This window comes from Pangasianodon hypophthalmus, chromosome 8, assembly GCF_027358585.1.
Source record: "Pangasianodon hypophthalmus isolate fPanHyp1 chromosome 8, fPanHyp1.pri, whole genome shotgun sequence".
In the NCBI taxonomy this organism is placed as follows: domain Eukaryota; kingdom Metazoa; phylum Chordata; class Actinopteri; order Siluriformes; family Pangasiidae; genus Pangasianodon; species Pangasianodon hypophthalmus.
Window position 1 is genome coordinate 27,390,984 of NC_069717.1, and position 21,311 is coordinate 27,412,294.

Sequence of the window (21,311 nt, forward strand, 5' to 3'; positions counted from 1 at the left end):
CTCCCCGTCCTCCACCTCAAGGCCTCTCGAATGCAGCTAAATCTCAGTGGTAACGGAACTAAATAATCAGGGAGAAGCACGGATTAAAGGAGAAAAAGGACGTGCTGAGAGTAATGCGCCATTTAGTATTTAGACCAAATGTTACCACTTTATATACCTGCTTCTAAAGAGCAGTTTCATTCATCACTTCAGTCATTTTATTTTTGTCTTTTTGTTGTTGGACCTTATTCCGTGTTTACTCTCGTAGCTATTATTGTGGATGGTTTTTTTTTTTTTTTTTGGTGTTTGTATAGGGTGAAGGCCTATCACTTTTTCCAGCACTCAGTGTTGACGTCTCATTATCAGAGGTCATGCTGAACTTCTGTGTGTGTGTGTGTGTGTGTGTGTGTGTGTGTGTGTGTGTAAATCGTTGCTCCTATGAGACTGGGCCGAGTAATACGTGAGAGACGGTACACTCGTTCAGCCCGGAAACATTTTTGACATCTTTGGAATACAACCACACAAACACTCACACGCGCGCACACACACACACACACACACACACACATCAGCTTTTTGCTTTTAAGTGCTGTCGAACTCTCGAACACGTGTCTCAGAGGTCTATTCGATAAATTGCGCCTGGCAGCTGAGGTTGAGATGCAGGTCCACGAACCTCGTGAAGATTCTCTGAAGCTCAGGGATTTTTTTTTTTTTATTCAGAGATGATTCACTTCATTCAGACCCCTGTACTAAGACCCTTTGTAAGACCCTTTGTAACCTCTGCGTCTTTGTTGATTGATGTTATGTGTCTTGTAGGACTCAATAAGAGAGGCCATTCGCGATTTATTTAGAGCTTGGAAGTTCTCTATAAGCGACGGCTGCATTGTTTAGCGGCATTGAATTTCCCGTTGCAATAGGCCTTTCTCACAAAGCGCTCTCCTGAATGAAGCCTATGATTTTTACTGTGTGTTAAACTGTTAAACTGTTATCTGACCTCTGAAACATTTTCTTTCTGAAGTTTTTCTTTTCTATATATTTTGAATTGTCCTTACAAATTGTGTTTGTTTTTTTGTTTGTACTTTTTTTTTCTCCCCCCTTTTGCAATTTCTGCATTGAAACTACCTCTTTTTTTGTGTGTCATCATGTTGCGTACTTTCATTAAAGAAAAAAAAAATATTTATTGGTTTCATAGCACCACTGGACCGTTTCTTTGTGTGTCTCTTATGCCGTTGTAACAGCATGCGTGTTTCGTCAGTAGTGTACTCCGGATCACTAGATGTTTCACTGCTCCGTTCTCTTCGTTCCATTTCCTCAGTGCAATGATGACATCGTCCTTTAAAATAACCAGTATTATATTTTGTTGTTGTAAACACTGTTTTTTTTTTTTTTTTTGTGAATTCTTTTCATTAAGAATGTAATTCTTGTCATAGCTGATGTTATTTCGATGACTGCTGTTTACAAGCTTTGTATTTTTTTTTTTTTTTTTGTCGTTGTTTACCCACTGTAATCATTGATATGCTGTGACACTTTTTGGCCAATCAGCTTTTTTCTTTTATTTGATGGTTACGGGTATGCTGATTGGCCCTTATAAGACTATCAAAAGTGCTATCAGTTTTACACACTTGAAACTTTAATGGAAGACACAACGGTGAATGTTGGGGCTTATACAAAAAAAACCAAAAAAAAAAAATAAATGGAGTCAGATGAGGAGGTTCTGCACGTAGCTGCTGTCTCAGGGAATAGACGCGCTCCTTAAAACCACAAGCTACGAACGTATACGGTCATCTTCAGGACATGGAACTTTCAACAAGCGACCATATTATATGGTCACAGTTTTCTTGAAAACACTGTTGCTAGGCAACTAGTAAAAACAGATGCCAAATATAAGCTAGCAAACTAAGCTAGCAATTTAACTACCAATGTAACGGTGAAAATTAGACACAGCTGTCAGGAACATCAACATTTCCCGTGTTTACAGTCTTTACGAGAAAATTGGATTTGAAGTTTTTTCGTTTTTTTTAAAACCCGTCACCCGTTTTTTTTAAAACCCGCTTTGGAGGACAATAATGACTTTGTTAGCACTATAGAAAGTTGTTGTTTTTTTTTTTATTTGATGATTTAAGCCACTTCTAAGAAAGAAAGAGAAGACCAAAAAAAATTAAATATAGAAAATGAAGAAAAGAACACGAGAAAAAAAGCGTAGAAAAGCAGAAGAAAATTTTCTATTTTAAATTAAACAGTGCCATGTATAGATGATTAAGTAGTAACTTTGTGAAGTTCAGCTTATTGACTACATACTGTAGGTTCTAACATACTGCAAAATATCAACTTTTTTTTTCGCGCTGTCCAAAAAATTTCTCGTAAACATTGTAACACTTGAAAGCAGCTATGTTTGGCTTTTCACGTTATTCGATGATTCACCCAATTGGTGTCTCTCTCAGGACGCAATCTGACACGTAATCACAGCAATAGCACGTATTTCACGCCTGTGTTTTAGGAGTGCTGTCTGAGGTGCTTTTCCTAAGCTACGTCTCAGACCTCTTTCATCTGCAACTCTTACTTTAACTACCTGTGAAAAAAAAAATGTGACCCATACGTGTTATGAAAGCATGTGTAGAATGTTTTAGGACTTGAAACCAAATAAATGTGAATCTTATGCAACTGTGAAACGTTTTGTGTGTGTGTTTGTGTTATCAATCCTGCGTCACGTCTCAACTGACCATTTTACACAAAACTAAACTTATTCAGTTGAAGCGACTGTGAATAGTGAGAAATGTTCTTCCGAAGAATGTAGTGGCAGGTGAAAAAATGGAAAGAAAAATGCAGCAGGTGATAAACACTATACAGAAGAGAGTGTCGAAATTCTTGCCTGATGCTGACACAACTCCGGTGTTGTGGCTCCTCTCTCTCGTCTCTACAGACCTGCTAGATTCATCCTTGGAACTTTCTGTACTCGTGATTCATCCTCAACAATATTTCCCTTCCCAAAAAGAGCTTCAGTGCATAAAGTCTCCTGGATACTGTAGGTTTGTACCCAAGATCTGCTGCTGTAATCCTAAACACTGTCCTGCTGCTCATCCCAGGACGATTAAGGCTGATTTATACTTACTGTTAACTACGCGTACACAAGATGGCCGCCGCGTGTATATCCTGGTCATTTCACGTGTCGCTTGTGCATTTGACGTGTCTGCGTGGTTCAATACCAGTGTACATAGTGGAGGCAGTATAGCACCATGTGACACTGTGTCCACAACTGAATAAACAAACTAACGTTATGTCTCAAATCGCATACTTGTGTACTAGTATAATACTAACCGCTTTTCCTGTTGCAATTAGTGTTTGAATATTGAACTGCAATGTCCGTTTCCAGTACATTTACATTTACATTTATGGCATTTGGCAGACGCCCTTATCCAGAGCGACTTACAATAGTGCTTTGAAGTCTATCAAAAATACATTCTGATATTGGCTCGGTAGGTCACAAACTAGGAATACCATCAGTCCAAAACTCTGTTGGGGAGGTTTTTTTTTTTTTTTTTTTTTTGTGAAAGTGCTAATTTAAGTATTTTATGAAGAGGTAAGTCTTTAGCCGTCGTTTGAAGACTGCCAGTGACTCATCTGTTCGGACATCTAGGGGAAGTTCATTCCACCACCTTGGTGCCAGAACAGAGAAGAGTCTCGATGCAGGCCTTCCTTGTACCCTGACAGATGGTGGGACCAGTCGAGCAGTGCTAGAGGATCGGAGGGAGCGTGGTGGCACTCGAGGTGTGATAAGTGCTTTGAGATAAGTGGGTGCTGGTCCGTTTGTAGGCGAGCATCAGTGTTTTACATCTGATGCGGGCAGCTACAGGAAGCCAGTGGAGGGAGCGCAGCAATGGGGTGGTGTGGGAAAATTTAGGAAGGTACCACTCTTCTGTAGTTTCTAGATTAGTAAATACTTTTAAATGTAAGGTCAGACCTTTCTGTTTACGACACAGAACAATGACAACAATCACAATAACGTCAGAAAGTTTTAAGGCCAAATGGAGCTCATCGGTTTGTTTAAAGTAATACTGTGCATGAAATCGCTAAACATACAGTTCGACTTGGAAACCAGATGGACAGAGATGTTTGGGCTCTGACGTGCCATCTAGTGGATGCTGCTTTTAATCCTACAGACGCACATAAGATACGCAAGCGAGCATGTGAACAATGGTGCTTGCGTGGCTGCTGCACGTACATGTGGTGAAAGTGACGTATTTTTGTGTCTTTAGGGTGATTTCACACACGACCTTACTAACAATCTGCTCATACTGATCATCCTCGGTACGCTTTGTCTTTCCTCTTCTTCACCTGTATACTGTAATGAGTTATAGTCTCACTACCTGATGTTACTCAGAAGAGGATGGGTTCCATTTCAATTCTCAAAGTTTCTTTCTTGACTTTTTCCTCGCCACTGCTGCCCACGGTGTGTTCATTACTTCTGCAAAGCTACTTTGTGACAGTGTCTATTGATAAAACTACATACAAATGAAATCGAATGGAACTGTGGAGGCTGAAGGCAAGCTCCGAAATGATGAGCTGGCATGCCATGTAGAAAAATAAAGGTGTTATGTGTAAGATGGACATTGTATGGGCCAGACAGCTCTCCAGCTCTTAACAGCAAACAAATGACCACGACTGAATGGTCAACTTTCTGCACCAAAGAGAGCAGCGAGTTCATGGCTAATGATGAGCTTAAGTAATGGTACGTTGCTTAGATGTGTGGGCGGAGCTCAAAATATTTCAGACCTTTGATTGGTCAAGTGTGCCGAAAATTTCTTTCCTCTTTTAAAAGGCTTTTTTTATTACCAGCAATTTATTTTTTTTCGAGATTCATTTTTAATTGATTTACCTATATTTTCTTAACTTTGTTCCCTGTGATCCAAGTAAAATAGCTCTTCTTTATCATCACTGAAGATTAAAGTATTGGCACCCTTGACTATGTTTTGGTATCTTGATGGCATTAAATTATATTTTGCTCCCATTTATCCTCACTGAAGTTTAAAGTATTGGCACTCCTCTACTGTGTGGATGGCATTAAATGGACATTTGCTCCTATTTATCCTAACTGAAGATTTAAGTTTTGGCACTCTTGCCAAAACTTATACAGATAGCATTTAACATTTACGTGGACTTACATGGTCGGTTTTTGGGGTTCCCCCCCCTCAGTGTTTGCATGTCCTATAGCTTTATCTCTGCACATACATGAATAGGAAAACACTACCTTTATCTATCTTTAACCTTCTCATGAAATACAATGTGTGTGTGTTTTTTTTTAACCTCCCCTCTGGCTAAATTGATATCATCTCGACCTAGCCTTAGGTCAAGCGGACCAGTCAGCAAATTCTGGACATTTAATAAATAAGACTTTGCACCCAGTCCATAACCAGCAATGGATGGACATTGTTTTTGGGCAGGACTTTATCACTTCCACATAAACAAACACACATCGAGTGACGCCTCTGGGACGGGGCCCCATCAATCCACCTCCTGAGTCCAGCTTCAGCAACCGAAGAGGCCGGGCTGCTCAATAATGTTTATGCAGTGATAGCTCTGCTTGGCTGAACTCCTGCTCGTCCAGCAGAGTAAACAGAGCTGTGACAGAGAGAGACGAGTCACTAAGGCCTCTCTGACTCAGCTGTTTTAGAGTCAGCGCATGGGCAAGGCTGACTTATGATTAAGAGTCAAGAAAATATATTGATTGGGGTAAAGTTTTCAAGTATGTTCAGCTCGGGTCAGGGTCTTGTACCCAGTATTTTTATAGTTGCATTATTTGCAAGGTCATAGTTCTGGGTTTGGTCATGTTTTTTATTCAACCTCAAGTGGAGTGACCAGTCCTCAACATCCCCAGTGGGTATTTGGTGTATAGTTGGTGTATAGGGTTCTTGATCCAAATACTCTTTACATTTGAGTATATTGTTATGTCAAACCAGGATATGGACAGTTCTGGGTTTGGATTAGTAGCAAAGCCATGTAGCGATCCTCACACTGTTTGGTGGAGAAGTGCTGTAAAATGTTGCTGTAGGTTTCCCATTGGAGTTTTTACTCCACTTTCATGGCCTTCAGTGGTCAGTTTTCATTTCACTGCATCAGCTCTTGGGCACCAGGTAGTTGTCCTGTCCTGTAGCCTCTGTACAGAACCCAATTAGTTATTTGTCAAAGGCAGGGGACATGTCTGGTGTATAGTCATAGAGATGTGTGATGTGTGATGAGGACACAAGATATGTCCCTAAATATGTATACTCCTAGAAAAATGGTTACTCAAGGTTCCTAATGGTTCAGGCTCTCTCAGTGAGCTCTTAAAGGGAAGCCTTCTATTATAAAGATTCCATTAGAGAAGGACTAATTAAAGATTTGTTTAGGGAACCCTTAAAGAACTTACTTTGTTTAAGGATATTAACTCCAGTGAATCTTCCAGGAAAGTGTCTATAGATACAAGAGTGAGGAATGCAAGTCTTTATGTTTATTGATGAAATGTACCAGGCTCTTTTGCAAATGCTAGATGTCAGAATTGCAAGACTAGGCTTGTAATGCTTCATGAATGGATCTGAATCTGTTTAATGTGCTCAAATCTAATGATTGGATCAAGAACCCTTAAGAACCCATTGAAAAAGCTAGAACCATTAATGACCCTTGAGGAACCCTTTTTCTAAGAGTATACCACAGCTTACATTGGGTCCATGAATAAGTTACACTCATGCAGTGTCAGGAAATATCACAAGTCTTATATAAGTCACTTATTTATGTGACAAGGAAAAACTCCATTATTTTCTCAAGGGATTCTGAAATGATCTGAACAGATTTGGTCCCCTTAAAGGTTGGCTACAAGCTAGATTCCTTGGCTTGTACAGAATTAAGACCTACAGAAAGCTACATCAAGGGTTTCTAAAGGGGCTCTACATGGAGGTGAAATTTTCTGCTGTACTGACAATCACCAGCCAAAAAACATGGCAGCTACCAATCTAGGAGGGTGAGGGCTAACACATGCTTGCTCTGAGACACAAACCCACCCAAGACATCTTTTCTGCTCATGTCTTGAGGACCATCGACCATTGATCCTCAGTGGTGCCTTCATCATTGAGTTACAGCTGAACGTATGAGGAGCCACTGATGAAGAAAGTTCCCTCTGTTGTTCCTGCTCCAAGTATTCCTCTGTTTGCCGAGCTCATCTTTTTCATGAAGTTTTTCATGAGCTGGACCTGGTGCGTTAGAAAATGGAGAACTCGGGGCAGTTCAGAGCACACACCGGTACTCCATGTCAGGTGTTCAACTTCTGAGCAACTTGTTCTGAGATCTGAATGCACTCATAGCAGAAGATCTTGCTGAATCATCCTTCAGCATCCTTGTTCAGCACTTTCACCAGTCTGGCAATTTCGTTCAGGTTATCAATTCTTCACTTATGCATTTACACATTTTGAATAAAAGCGTCTAACGAGTGTTTCAACGTAAATGTAGTCACAGAACAAAAGTTCCATTTATGTCAAAGCCCTTTTGAAACTTGAACCATTATCCATCCAAAGAACCTTTTTTCTACAGCACTGAGAACTTCTGTGAACGTCTGATATGTCTGAAGGCTGAAGACCTCAAAATTCTTCTACTTGGAACCTTTTTTTACAGGTATGGTTACACTTGAAATCAGCCGAGACACCCAAAACACATCACTTCAGTAGGGATTGTTGCAGAAAAAAACTATCTAGTAATGATTTAAGTGAGCACACGATTTAATAAAAACCAACGCCACTGATTCAGTAAATCCTAATTTGCCCTTTATTTTATGGCTACATTACTATAAATTGCTCTATTATATTATAAACTGTATCAGAGGGGCAAGACCAACATAAAAATGTCATTAAAATAGGAAATATAAAACTGGAAATGTAAAAACCTTTCTTTCTTTCTTTCTTTCTTTCTTATTTATTTATTTATTTTTAACATGGACCACTTTTTCCATAATTGAACTTTTGCATAAATTTATTGGAAAACAGAAATATTTTCCTGGTGGTGCTCCATTGTATGGTCTCTAAATTGTTTTTTCCACAGTCTTTATTGGTGATGTATAGATATTTTTTTTAGATGTTTAGATTTTACCGCTGAATTTTTTGGCAGGTCACGCAGTGGCCAATCAGGAGGAAATTAGAATATGAACTGCTTTCCTACTCCCTATATGTGGCTTGAAATAATGATTTTTACACAGTTTACAGTACACTATATATCACCTACAGAGCCATTTGTGGGAACTAACTGCTCTAAAACTTCTGTAACTGCTTTTTAAACTATTTTCAAGGTCTGAAAGTTTTACAGATGAAAGATTCTTGAGCCTATGTAAAAGAAAAAACATATATTTCCATTTTTTTTTTGCTTTAAAAAAAATTCATGTTGCAGATAATTTTTTGTATCTGTTAATAAATAAGAAAAAGAGTATTACATGAAATCATCATCAAGGCTGTTTGGGATTTTTACAGTTCTTCTAGAAGTCTGGAACAACATTCCAGCAGATTTTATTCAGTATTCATTCATCACATTATTATTTATTATAATTTGATTGCATTGTTATTTTGGTTGTTTTACTGTTAACTTTTTACTGCTCAGTATAGTAATTATTTTGTCATGAAAACATATTTAATTATTTATGAAGAAACTTTCACTTTACAGAATTTCTTTAGATTTTATTTTACTTTATTTTCAGGAGCATAAACCATGGATAATTGAACAGGTTCCTTGTGGAGGAAAAACTAAATCATGCACACTAAATCATGAAGCGCAGAAACCTTTAGTATTTTTCTTTTCTCATTCCCACTATTTTTCAAAGTCCCCTAAAAACAACTAAAGTCTAGTGTGGAAAAACAAAACAGGGTGCACACACAGTAAAAATCTGGATTTAATTTTCTCATTGTGACCAATTTAAACTTATGCTGCACTTCAGCTGAAAACTTTTACATGATATTTATATTTATCTCAGCTGTACCCCGCCTGCCTCTGAGAACAGCCGAGGCCGTACAGAAGGCTTTACATGCTGCGTAATGATGATGGAACACGTGCAGTGTGAACTGGGGACATGAATTCACTCTATTATTATCGTCTGAGCAAGTACGAGAAGCACAAATCACACACTGCAGCTGAGACAAAGCATCCTACATGTACCGAGATGTTTTCCTGAGGAGAAAAGCACTGCACTAAAGACATCGTGTACCTGGGAGAGCTGAAGGCCTCCAAAATCCATCCACCAAAAAACCCCAACAAAGAAAGATACTGAAACAACATAATTTACTGGATTTGTTAAGTATGCCGTGTAAATGCAGTTAACTGTAACAGTTAATCAGATTTCATTGATATAGTAACAAAACTGTGTGAATGCTTTAAGTTCATAATTCATTAATTTTTTTTTAGATCATCACTAACATGAGCCATGTTAAATGAGAAACTGTGTGAATGAGAAACTGTGAATATTTTTCATAATAATATCCATACTGACAACTTAATATTTTATGTTATTTTAACATGAAATGTCAGTATGACTATTATAGAGAGATATTTAACAGACATTTTGATGATTTGATGTCTGTATGAGAATACATTTCCAACCCAAATATATATATATTTACAGTGGGGTCCAAACGTCTGAGAACATTGAAAATCTGGGATTTTTCATTTAAAATTGGAAATAAACAGAATGTTTTAGAATTTTGAAATATTTAAAACAAAGAAAGTAAATGTTCAATATCTTGAATATTTAACTTATACGATTCTGCACTATTTCTAGGTCTTTATTTAAATGTAAGCAAATATGTGCTTTGTGTAAAAGGTCAGATTTTCCTCATGTCTAATCTCTTCTATTGAAGCATGTGATCAGACGACACTCCGATAGATTTGATCTAAAATGGATCATAAGATTTTGCATGAACATGTGGAGTCCATGCCAGCTAGAGAACATACTGTCATTAAAGCAAAAAGGGGACAAACCAAATACACTGAAGAAAAGAAAAACTGAAATTCACCTAAATATTTCATAGATTCTAAAGATTCTAGATGCGAAAAACAAAAAACACTGAGTGAGCGACAGTTCTGTGGGTGGAAACGCCTTGTTGATAAGAGAGGTCAGAGGAAAATGGCCAGATTGGTTCAAGCTGCCAGGAAGGATATACTAACTCATATAATCACTCTTTACAAACATGGTGAGCAGAAAAGTATCTCAACATGCGCAAAACAACAAAGCTTGTGATGGATAGGTTACAACAGCAGAAGACCAAGTCAGGTTCTTCAAGGTTTGATGTGTTGTGCTTTTCTGAGATGCTTTTCTGCTCCCCACGATTGTAAAGAGTGCTTAATTGAGTTAGTATCCACTTCCTGTAAGCTCAGACCAGTCTCCATTCTCCTCTGATTTTCCTCATCCACAAGGGGTTTCAGCCTGCAGATCTTCCACACCCAGGATGTTTTTTGCACCATTCTGTTTAAACTCTAGAGACTGTTGTATGTGAAAATCCCAGGAGATCCGCAGTTTCTGAAATAGTCACAGACTTTTTCCCCCATTCTGATGTTTGATGTGAACGTTAACTGAAGCTCTTGACCTGTATCTGCAGGATTTTATGCACTGTGCTGCTGCCACATGATTGGCTGATTGGACAACTGCATAAATGAGCAGGTGTACAGGTGTTCCTATTAAAGTGGACAGTGAGTGTACTTGTAGATACAGTATAACTCATTTAAAAGTAGGAAGTGCTGATGTCTTTACTGCTGATGCTGTGAGCAGCCATGTTGATCATGTCACTTGCTGAACTCTGAGTTGGGGAAACTGAGTTCTCGAGTAGGAATTGTGAGTTGAGGGGCGTTTTCTCTGTATTTTCCTAGTCGGAGGTTGGAAAGTGTGACTTTTGGTTGAATGTGGTATTAATTAAAAACTTTGGTACTGAAACTAGTGTACTAGTGGCTGGTGGCGAAAAAAAAAAAGCACAGCTCTGGTTTTGCCAAAAGCTTTAGAGCATGACAAGCGCTTGAGTTTACTGTATGGTTCACTCCAGGTGTGTGTATAGAGGAACGTGTGGAATGAACGAGGGAACAGAAAGCGTGTGGGAGAGAGAGAGAGAGAGAGAGAGAGAAGAAGAGAGAGGAAGAGAGATGGGCAGAGAGCAGCGTCTCCCTCCACCTCGCTGACCCGCGCTGTGTTTGGGTTATCTCGGGGCCGATTCGTAGCTGTCAGCATTTACATCAGCGCTCCCCACGTGGCCAGGGCTCCAGAGCACATTAAGCATCCGCTCAAGGCCAATCAACAACGACAAAACCCCTCCTCCTCCACCCCCATCCTCCACTCCACTCTTCCTCTCTCTCTCTCTTCTTTTTTTCCCCACTCTCTCTTTTAACAAGCTGTTCCAGGACGAAGCCCCTCTCATATCTGACCTTCACTCCTGCACCCTCTCCTCAAGGCTGCTGCTGCCGACGATGTGCGCTGTGGCCCTCACGCTGCTCTCTCCATCGGCCCTTCTGTCCTACTCAGCACTGTGTGTGTGTGTGCGTGTGTGTGTGTGTGCGTGTGTGTGCGCGCATACTGGACTTGAGGTCTGCATTAACTGACACTCATTATGGACTTATGCAAAGAATAAAACACTCTGTGTCCTGCTGTTATAGGAAAAGAATCAACAACAGCATGGTGGTGTGATGAAGCTGAGTTACTGTTCACACGCCACGATTGATCACTTCCCAAAAACAGCACATCCTGAAGTGTTTTATTCCTCTTATACAACAGCAGTTTTCCAAAGCTAACAATCGTTTATTAATTAAAGAAGGATGCGTCATACTTTTTATCCGTTTATAGTTACATTTAATGTAACAAGCTAGTTCCATGTTAGAGTAGCTATAAACAGTCTTTCCCTCCCCAGCCTCACTTGTTTTCCTTTTTCTTACAGTTAATAAAACAACAACAACAAAAAAATGCAGTTTGTCATGTTACTAAGAAACCGGAAAGAGTAGACACCTCTGCCCTGAAGATGTCAGAAAGCTTATTGAGTCCTGACACTGGAGACTCCTTCCATAAAATCCAAAAATTTCAGTTTCTGAACTTCTCATCTTCGTTTTCTCAGTGATTTATTTAACTGTAGTCAGAGTATAGCGTTATCAAAGCAACCATCGCTAACATTTGCTAAGTAAGCTAGCTAGATACCGAGCTTAGCACGTGGGTTCCGCAGCTAAAAGTTAAATATTGCACGTGATAAGTTCAAGCCATTGATTTGAATTAGCGACATCACAAGCTGAGCTCGTATGGAAATCTAGCTGAATGTTTTTTACAGAGTATTTAGCTTTGTTGTAACAAATTTGACCAAACGATTTCAAGCTAATCCAGCATCTTAGTTTTTTTTTCCAAGTCAAAGCCGAATGTCTTTGAGTCCTGTGATGATATCTTTAGCGTGTTGCCCACCCTGTGTGTGAGCCGTGCACGGGGCTACGTGCTGACACCTGCCTGGAGACGGCCTTTAGAAAAGAGGAGTGGGGTTTAAAGTGGGAGCTGGAGGAAGAGAAGAGAAAGATTCCGGGAGAGGAACCTGTTTGATGTGCGGAGGAACCGTGGGTCAGCGCGAGCTATCAGAGGCGGCGAGGTCTCCACTTATCGCCGCTTTAATATCCTGTACAATATTCCAAAACATTTTTTTAATATACGCCTCCGTTTCATCACCTGTGACTTTCTCTCGCGATTCAGATAGCTGGCGGGTTTATTGTACGTCTGACTGAGCGAGTAATGAAGCACATATGTGGAGTAATTAGTTGAGCTATTAGTTGTCTTGTCATGCATTATGATTCCTCGGCCATGAGATGGTTTTAACTGATGGAATAATTTCCAAAAAACAAGCAGAAATTCATGAAGTGCAGGTATGTAGACTATTTGACCTGTGAGGAAGAAATTCGGACCTCTGTATTTAGGGTTTTGCTAAAGACTGGAGCAATTAGAGTCGAGAAAGAGAGGCATCAGAAGAATGCAGTAGCCTTGTGGTTGAAGAAGAGATGAAGTAGAGGTGTGTGTGTGTGTGTGTGTGTGTTTGTGTGTGTGTTCAGATGGGGAATGGTGTAGCTGTGGCTGGCTGCGATCAGGAGATTTGGCGTGCGTCATGGTCACGGCGTAGGGGGAAAACGCTGGCGTGTGTCTCAGCTCGTGTGTGTGTGTGTGAACTGTGCGTGTGGTGCGCTTGATGGCAGAGGATTTGGCGTGTGTCAGGGTCGAGGGAAAGGAGATGAGAGAGAGAGAAAGATGAGGAGAGAGAGAGGACCACACCTGTAGCAGCCACACTTCAGGAGCGTGCCTATGAGGACACCCAGCCAGACGCAGAGATAACACACTCGAGCTCTCTGATAGGCCTGTTAGCCTCAAGGCTAAAACACTAAAAAAACACTTATTTACTCTAGTGCTTACTAATGATCTGTAACTCTACAGCCACACTCACTCAGAGTGTGTGTGTGTTCGCATGGATGTGGATATGGATGAGACAAAACAGTGCTACGTATAAAAAAAAAAAAAAAAATACTACATTTGATTAAAGGTGTGGTCAGTGAGTTTTAAATCAGAATGCTATTTTTTGTCAACACATTCTGCGCAGTATACGTGCTCAGAAGAGAAACTCAGGTGTCTGTGGAACCCCTCGTTCTGTAAACAGGAGAAAAATGATCCACGAATGAAGAAAGCCCCACTAGCAGCACTTTGGGGGCGTGGCTTTGGAGGAAGCAGCGAATGGAGAGGCTTCATTAGTTCAGCTTACTTTGAGCAAAGTCCCTGACTACACCTTTAATTCATGAAAGTGTACACAGATTTTCTAGAAATTTCTTCATAATTTGCTTTTTAAGACATGAACAATGTCATTCGGATCTTTTTTCATGAAAAATGCAAATTTATCAAGAAACGTAGCATTGAATAGATTCCTATAACATTGCAGTTTATTTCTTACGTAATTCATTACACAAAATGAATACGCTGCATGATGACATGATCATTTCGTTATAAGATGTTGTACAAACTACAAAATCTGATTTATAGAAAAGGCCTCAGGCCACAGCACTACAGAGATCTGCATTAACACTCTTACACACACATTTTTGTATAAACTACGATCTTTGCTTGTATCCTTCTCACTATAATAAGTGTGCTGTGTGCAAGCCACGCCCCCAAAACCATGATAACTTGTGTTTTTACTGTAACCTGTAGCTAGAAGCAGGAAACATGGCTAACATGAGCAGCAGCCGTCTGTTCTATCAACTCTCTGGGTTTATGAACTATGAAAAATATTCAAGTATGAGGATGCCATGTGATGAGAATTTTCTGTGGAGTGAAGCTGAGGCTGATCCCAAGGGCCCAATGCAACACTAGCACGGCCTAATGTTAATTAAGCTACGCTACGCTATGCTTGCTATACTAGCCAGCTAGCAAGCTAATAGCGATACATTGTAAGAGGAATAAGATGAAAGTGTTCCTCTGCTGTCTTGCTAGATGTGAACTCACTTCTTGAGTACTTCTAAGTGCCATCTTCCGTGGATAGGATATCCTCCTGCACTTCGCTCCCCGCTGTTTTTGTACTCGTAACGTTCTGGAAGGATGTTGCAGCATTGCAGCAGATTGATAAAAGGAAAAAGAGACTTAACCACTTACTATTTTTATTTTCAGCTGCTAATCTGATTTCCTGTAGCTTCTCTCATTCATATTAGCAGCCTCAACTTTCACTTCGTTAATATATTCATAGGTCCAAAGCTCTTAGAGCCTCATAAAGCTGCTGCACCTTATACCACAGCGCTGTTGAATTCTGGATTGTGATTGGTTAGAAGGTGTTGATTAATTTTCTGTAACAGCAGCTCTGACAGTAGTGGAGCTACAAATCCCAGGTGTGCTCGTTCTGATGCGATAACGTTTCTATAGATATAATGAAGCTTTCTGTGGGGCGACATTTATTTAACGTCGTGGAAGGAGTCTCCAGTGTCAGTGCTTTGTAACAGTCGGAGGTTCCGCCATCTTCAGGTTTTTAGTTTACTCTTTCTCAGTAACATGACAAGCTGCTAATCATTCCGCTGTATATTTTTGACCTCTGATGTTGTACAAACTAATATCCTCTGGCTGTTTCGTTCTCTTTGCAGTTTCCCTCCACATCTCTCAAGCCATGATGAGTGTTTGTGTTAGTACTGCACACAGTAATCATTGTAGAGAGGCGCATTGTGAAGGAAAGTACTCAAAGAAAACAGAAGTTTTTTAAAGACTGAACTCCATTTTGGTGACACATGAAGACAGATTGATAAAAAATATATCATATGGAGGTTGACTGGCGGTTAACAAGCAAAACGTCTGTCTTTGTGTCTGAGTTTCTCTGAATGTTTAATTTAATCGAAATATATCTTTGTACTGATTAGTACATTTTGATGATGAGCTTTTTTTAAATTGTTAATAAAAAAAAGTAATGAAACGTTTTCTTGAAAAGGTTATTTTCGGCTTTATTACACTTTTCTCACTAGGGCAGCGGGTCTCAAACTTTTTATAGTCAAGGACCCCTTTAACTGAAAAAAAAAATCATGGATCCCCATCTTACAGATTTTTATAAAAATGAGCCATATAGTTTAAAAGTGTACAGTAATATTTGGCTTATAGAGAGTTTTCACTCGCTTTGTTTACATCAAGGTCACTGGCGCGTCTGTCATTTTGTGGGTCAGTCAGTAGATAAATTTGCATCGAAGGTCCTGTGTAATAGTTAAATTTTTTGTCATTGCCCATAAATAATGCCTCTGTGATGCTTCTTGAAGCTCAGTACAAAGGTCTCAGTTTGGAGTAGATTGGATAGACAGGTCAGAATTATAATAGCGTAATAATAAACATGAATTAAAAACAAAAGACAGACAACGCAGGTATGAACCATAATGGCTGAGGACAGTTTCTAAACAGTTTTTAAATATTGTTGATTTTTTTACACTATTGTTTGACCGACAAAATGGTGACCACATTATAAATCATGAAAAACTATCTATTTACTGGAGCCATAGCGATTTTAATTTCTGAACTTTCTCTTTTTATTAAAATTGTCATTCAGTAGTATTTAGGGACATAATAACTATGAATAATATAAATAAAAAACCATTAGTTGAAGACCCTCTAGCTATGCACCACAATATTCACCTTAAGATGTGAATTGTGTGTGTGTGTGTGTGTGTGTGTGTGCTTGTAAGCCTGCACTACCTACCGGCTTGTTGTGGCCTTGGCTATGTGGGGGATGATGGATGGATTTTGTTGGCAATGTTTCGAACCAGCTGCTGCAGATAGCACGAGGACTCGAACCCGGATTCACCCAGCAACGCTGTGGTTCGGCTTTCTGTCTGACAAAACACGAAACAATACACAACTTTACAAAGCACTTAATCCAGAGCCCAAGCTGAGCCTTATGTCCTGTGTAAATGAAAAGCCCTAAGTCTAAAGATGAACTCGGGCACTGAAGGAGGAAGTGTGGAGCCTCTTCCTGCCAGTAATAAATAATCTGCCGCTGCTTTAGTCAATATATTTATACTTTTTATGAATCCAAGGACACGAGTGGCATTGTCCTTGTGATTGTCAGGACTGTGCCGTATCTCCATTGTTTACTGATGGACAAAGCAAAGTGCCCCGAAATGGTCTGAAATGGGAACCGAGCAAGTGTGTGTGTGTATGTGCGTGTGTGTGTGTGCGTGTGTGTGCGTGTGTGTGTGTGTGGGTGTGTGTGTGTGTGTGTGTGTGTGTGTGTGCGCGCACAGCATTATATTGTGTTCAGTGTGCGTGTGTGCTGCTGTTTAAGGCCACTTCAGTGTGTTCAATAATGGAGTGCTGTTCTGTTCATAGCGACCTGAGAACACAGAGGAACACACACACGTGCGCACGTACATGTACAGTATACACACACAAATGTACAGTATACAATACACATGTACGTGCACACATACATTTGCCTGCACACATACAAGTACAGTACACACACACACATGAATAGACAATACAGTTGGGGTCATAAGTTTGCATACGCCTTGCAGAATCTGTAAAATGTTAATAATTTTAGCATTACATTAAGAGCCGGGGGGTGTAAACTTTTGAACAGGATGATCGGTGTAAATTGTTATTATTTTGTCTTCTGGGAAACATGTAAATATCTTATGTAGCTTTTGAAGAGCAGTACTAAATGAAAAAAACAAGATCTTTAAAGAAAATTATAACAATTTATACCAAATATCCTGTTCAAAAGTTTACACCCCCCGGCTCTTAATGTATCATGTTGCCTTCTTGAGCATCAGTGAACGTTTGCACCTTTTGTAATAGTTGTGTACAAGTCCCTCAGTTCCCCTCAGTGTGAAAAGATGGATCTCAAAATCATATCGCTGCTGTTGGAAAGGGGTCAGATATGCAGAAGATGCTGGAAAAGTAAAGAATGTGCAGGACCTGGAGGATTTTTCTGAAGAACAGCGGGCATTTTAACTGCTCAGGACAAACAAGAGACTCATGAACGACATCTCATATCTCAAAACATAAAAACAGTCGTTGATCATCCAGGTAACACACACAGTATTAAGTCTCAAGCATATGTAAACCTCTGAATACAAAATACAGGAGGGTATTTCTTCTTCAGTCTGCTAAAAAGCAAAACAAACAAACAAACAAACAAACAAACAAAAACTAAAGCTTGGGAGAAACTTCACCTTTCAGCAGGACAGTGGTGTCAAACACAAGGCCAAAGCAATGCAGGAGTGGTTAAAAACAAAAACGTGAATGTGTCCAAATCCCAATCACACATGCACATATACATATAAAGTACACACACACATGTATAGTACACTTCGAGTAATAATTCAACACTTTAGACATTTTTTAATACTGCATGAGTTAAACTAAACACTGTAGATGTTCACTGAACACTTTATATATGTGTTCAGTGTTTATTGAGTACTGTAAAAGTTAAATTAACACTATAAGAATACTCTGAAATACTCTAAGTGTTACTTAAACTGTCCTAATTCGCTACTTTAATTAGGTTCATTAGGTGTTAATCCAACAGCATCAAAGCTAATGAAACATTGTAATAGTTAAATCAACACTGTAAAAGCAAATTCACCACTGTAGGTGTTAATTAAACTGTTCTAATTTACCACTGTAGGTGTTAATTCTGTTAAACTATACTTAAACTGTAACACTGTATAAGCTAGTCCTATGCTGACTGTGGTAATTAAACTGTGTTAAGACGGAAATCAAGACTATTAGAGTTAAGTAAACACTGTCAAATCTAATTCAACACTGTGTTAAATAAACTGTGTGATAATTCACCACTCTAAGAGTTAAATCAATACTGTGCGTGTTAATTCAACATTGTAAAATGAAATTCAGCACTGTAAGAATTTAATCAACACTGCATGTGTTAATTAAACTGTCCTAATTTAACACTGTAAAAACTAATTCAACACTGCATGTGGTAATTAAACTGGTAACTCATCACTGAAAGAGGTAATTGAACACTGTAGGTGTTAATTCAACACTGCATGTGGTAATTTAATTGTATTAATACACCACTGCAAGAGTTAAACACTGTAAAAGCTAATTCAGCACTGATAGGGTTAATTGAACACTGTACACTGTGTTAAATAACCACTGCAAGCATTAATTCACCACTGTAGGTGTCAAATCAACACTGTAAAAGCTAATTCGACACGGTTTTTAATAAACTGTGTACTAATTCACCACTGTAAGAGTTAATTCAACACTGTAAAAGCTAATTCAACACTGCATGTGTTAATTAAACTGATACTGTAAGAGTTAATTCAACTCTGTAGCTATTAATTCACCACTACAAGAGTTAATTAAACACTATTAGTATAAATTCAACATTATAAAAGCTAATTCAACACTGCATGTATTAATTAAACTGTTAATTAATTACTGAAAGAGTTAATTCAACTCTGTAGGTATTAATTCACCACTGCAAGAGTTAATTAAACACTATTAGTATTAATTCAACATTATAAAAGCTAATTCAACACTGCATGTATTAATTAAACTGTTAATTAATTACTGAAAGAGTTAATTCAACACTGTAGGTATTAATTCACCACTACAAGAGTTAATTAAACACTATTAGTATTAATTCAACATTATAACAGCTAATTCAACACGGCATGTTGTAATTAAACTGTTAAGTCATCACTGAAAGAGTTAAATGAACACTGTAGGTGTTCATTTAACACTGCACATGTTCATTAACTGTTAATTCACCACTTAAAGGGTTAATTAAACACTTGATTTTAATTTAACATTATAAAAATTAATACAATACTGTCTGTGTTAATTAAACTGTGTTAATTTACCACTGAAAGAGTTAATTGAACTCTCACACTGTCATTATTGATGATTAACACTCTTTGTTAATTTTCCGTAGCTCTCATTTAACATGCGAGCTGCTCGAGCATGTCCTCAGCAGACTGCAGAAGTGTGTGTGTGTGTGTGTGTGTGTTTTCGCTATCAGCCATGATGTTTTAGTGAAGAGAGGTCAGAGGAATGCAGCAAACAGCCAGCACGGAGTCAAAGCACAACGCTGATGTCTGCTGCAGCTCCAACGTTCCACCCAACACACTGCCTGCAGCTCAACACAGCCGCTCTAACCTTGGGACAAAAAGACTAGATAGCACCATCATTCTCTCTCTCTCTCTCTCTCACTCTCTCTCTCTCTCTCTCTCTCGCCTCGGTTACAATCCACACTCAGCTCATTACCGGACTGAAAACAGCTTCAGGCTCGGTGTTGAGGTGAATTAATCCACACGACTCAGTGTGTGTAGGGTAAACTACTTCCAGTGTTCAGCCTCGCTTAACCACGCAGAACCTTGTGATGTTCTAATTATCTACAGGATTTATTTATTTCATTTAACTTCCTTTATGATGTATTCACGCAGCTTTTCATTACTCATGAATTTAATGTATTTTACACGAACCTTGTTTATATATAGATAATGGAGTGGAAGTGAACAGTGAGAAACATGAACCTTGCGCTTTATACGTAACTATTTCACAGAAAGAAATGAAGAAAGAAAGAAATGCAAGACATAGTAAGATATTTACAATTCTTTTTAAACCTACTGATTGAGTATTTACAAGTTTTGACATTTAATATCCAAAAAATGCACCACAAACATTATATCATGTTACTTGTTATCATACTGTAAATTTTTCATATCATTTCAAGTCGAGTTCTCAGCTACTTCCTGTATATGCAGCCATGCAGTGGATAATTTAAGATTTTTTCCCTCTTTGTACAAATTAAAATAAAATACTTTTGTTTATTAAACACTGTAAGTGTTCATCCAGCAGTGAACACTGTAATTAATTCAAGTCACATGCTGATTTAACACTGTAAGAGGTCATTCATTTTTTAAAATATATATAATTTAGGTGTTTATTGAACACTGCATTAATTCAACACTTTAGGCATCTCTAGAGTTAAAATGAATTCAGGGAATGCTACAAGAGTTAAATCATTGCTAATGTGTTAATTCAACACTGCATGTGTTCATTCAACTGTCTTAATTAAACACTGTAAGTATTAGTTCAACACTATAAACTAATTCAACACTATAAAAGCTAATGCAAAGCTAATCACTGCAAGAGTTAACTCTGTAAAAGCAAATCCAACACTGTATGTGTTAATTAAACTGTGCTAATTCAACAATGAAAGAGTTAATAGTACTGTACGTGTTCATTCAACACTACAAAAGCTAATTCGACACTGGTAAAGGAAATTAATCACTCTATGGTTCAATTAAACTGCCCTAATTAACACTGTAGGTGTTAAGTCAAGGCTGTAAAGGGATCAACAATCATCAACAATCTATGGTTTAATGAAACTCCTGATTCATGAATGTAAGAGTTAATCAACTATATAAAAGCTCATTCAGTGCTATATGTGTTACTTAAACTGTGCTAATTCACCACTGTAGGTGTTAATTCAAGACTATAAAAGCTAATTAAACACTGTACGTGCTATTTAAACTGTCCTTATTCACCACCATGAGTTAATTCAACAGTGTAAGTGTTAATTCTACACTGTAGAAACTAACCCAACACTGCATGTGTTAAGTATCTGTTCAAATTCACCACTCAAGAGTTAATTCAACTCTGTAAAAGCAAAGTCAACACTGTATGTGTTAATTAACCTGTTAATTAAAGTGCTGAATTAGCTTTTATAGATTTAATTGAGCTGAACACTGCTGTATAGCAACACTAAATTAATTTACTCATTTGTTTAGTATTCTATATTTGACGTAAGCTACTTTGGCTGAAGCTTATTAAACAGTAACTACAC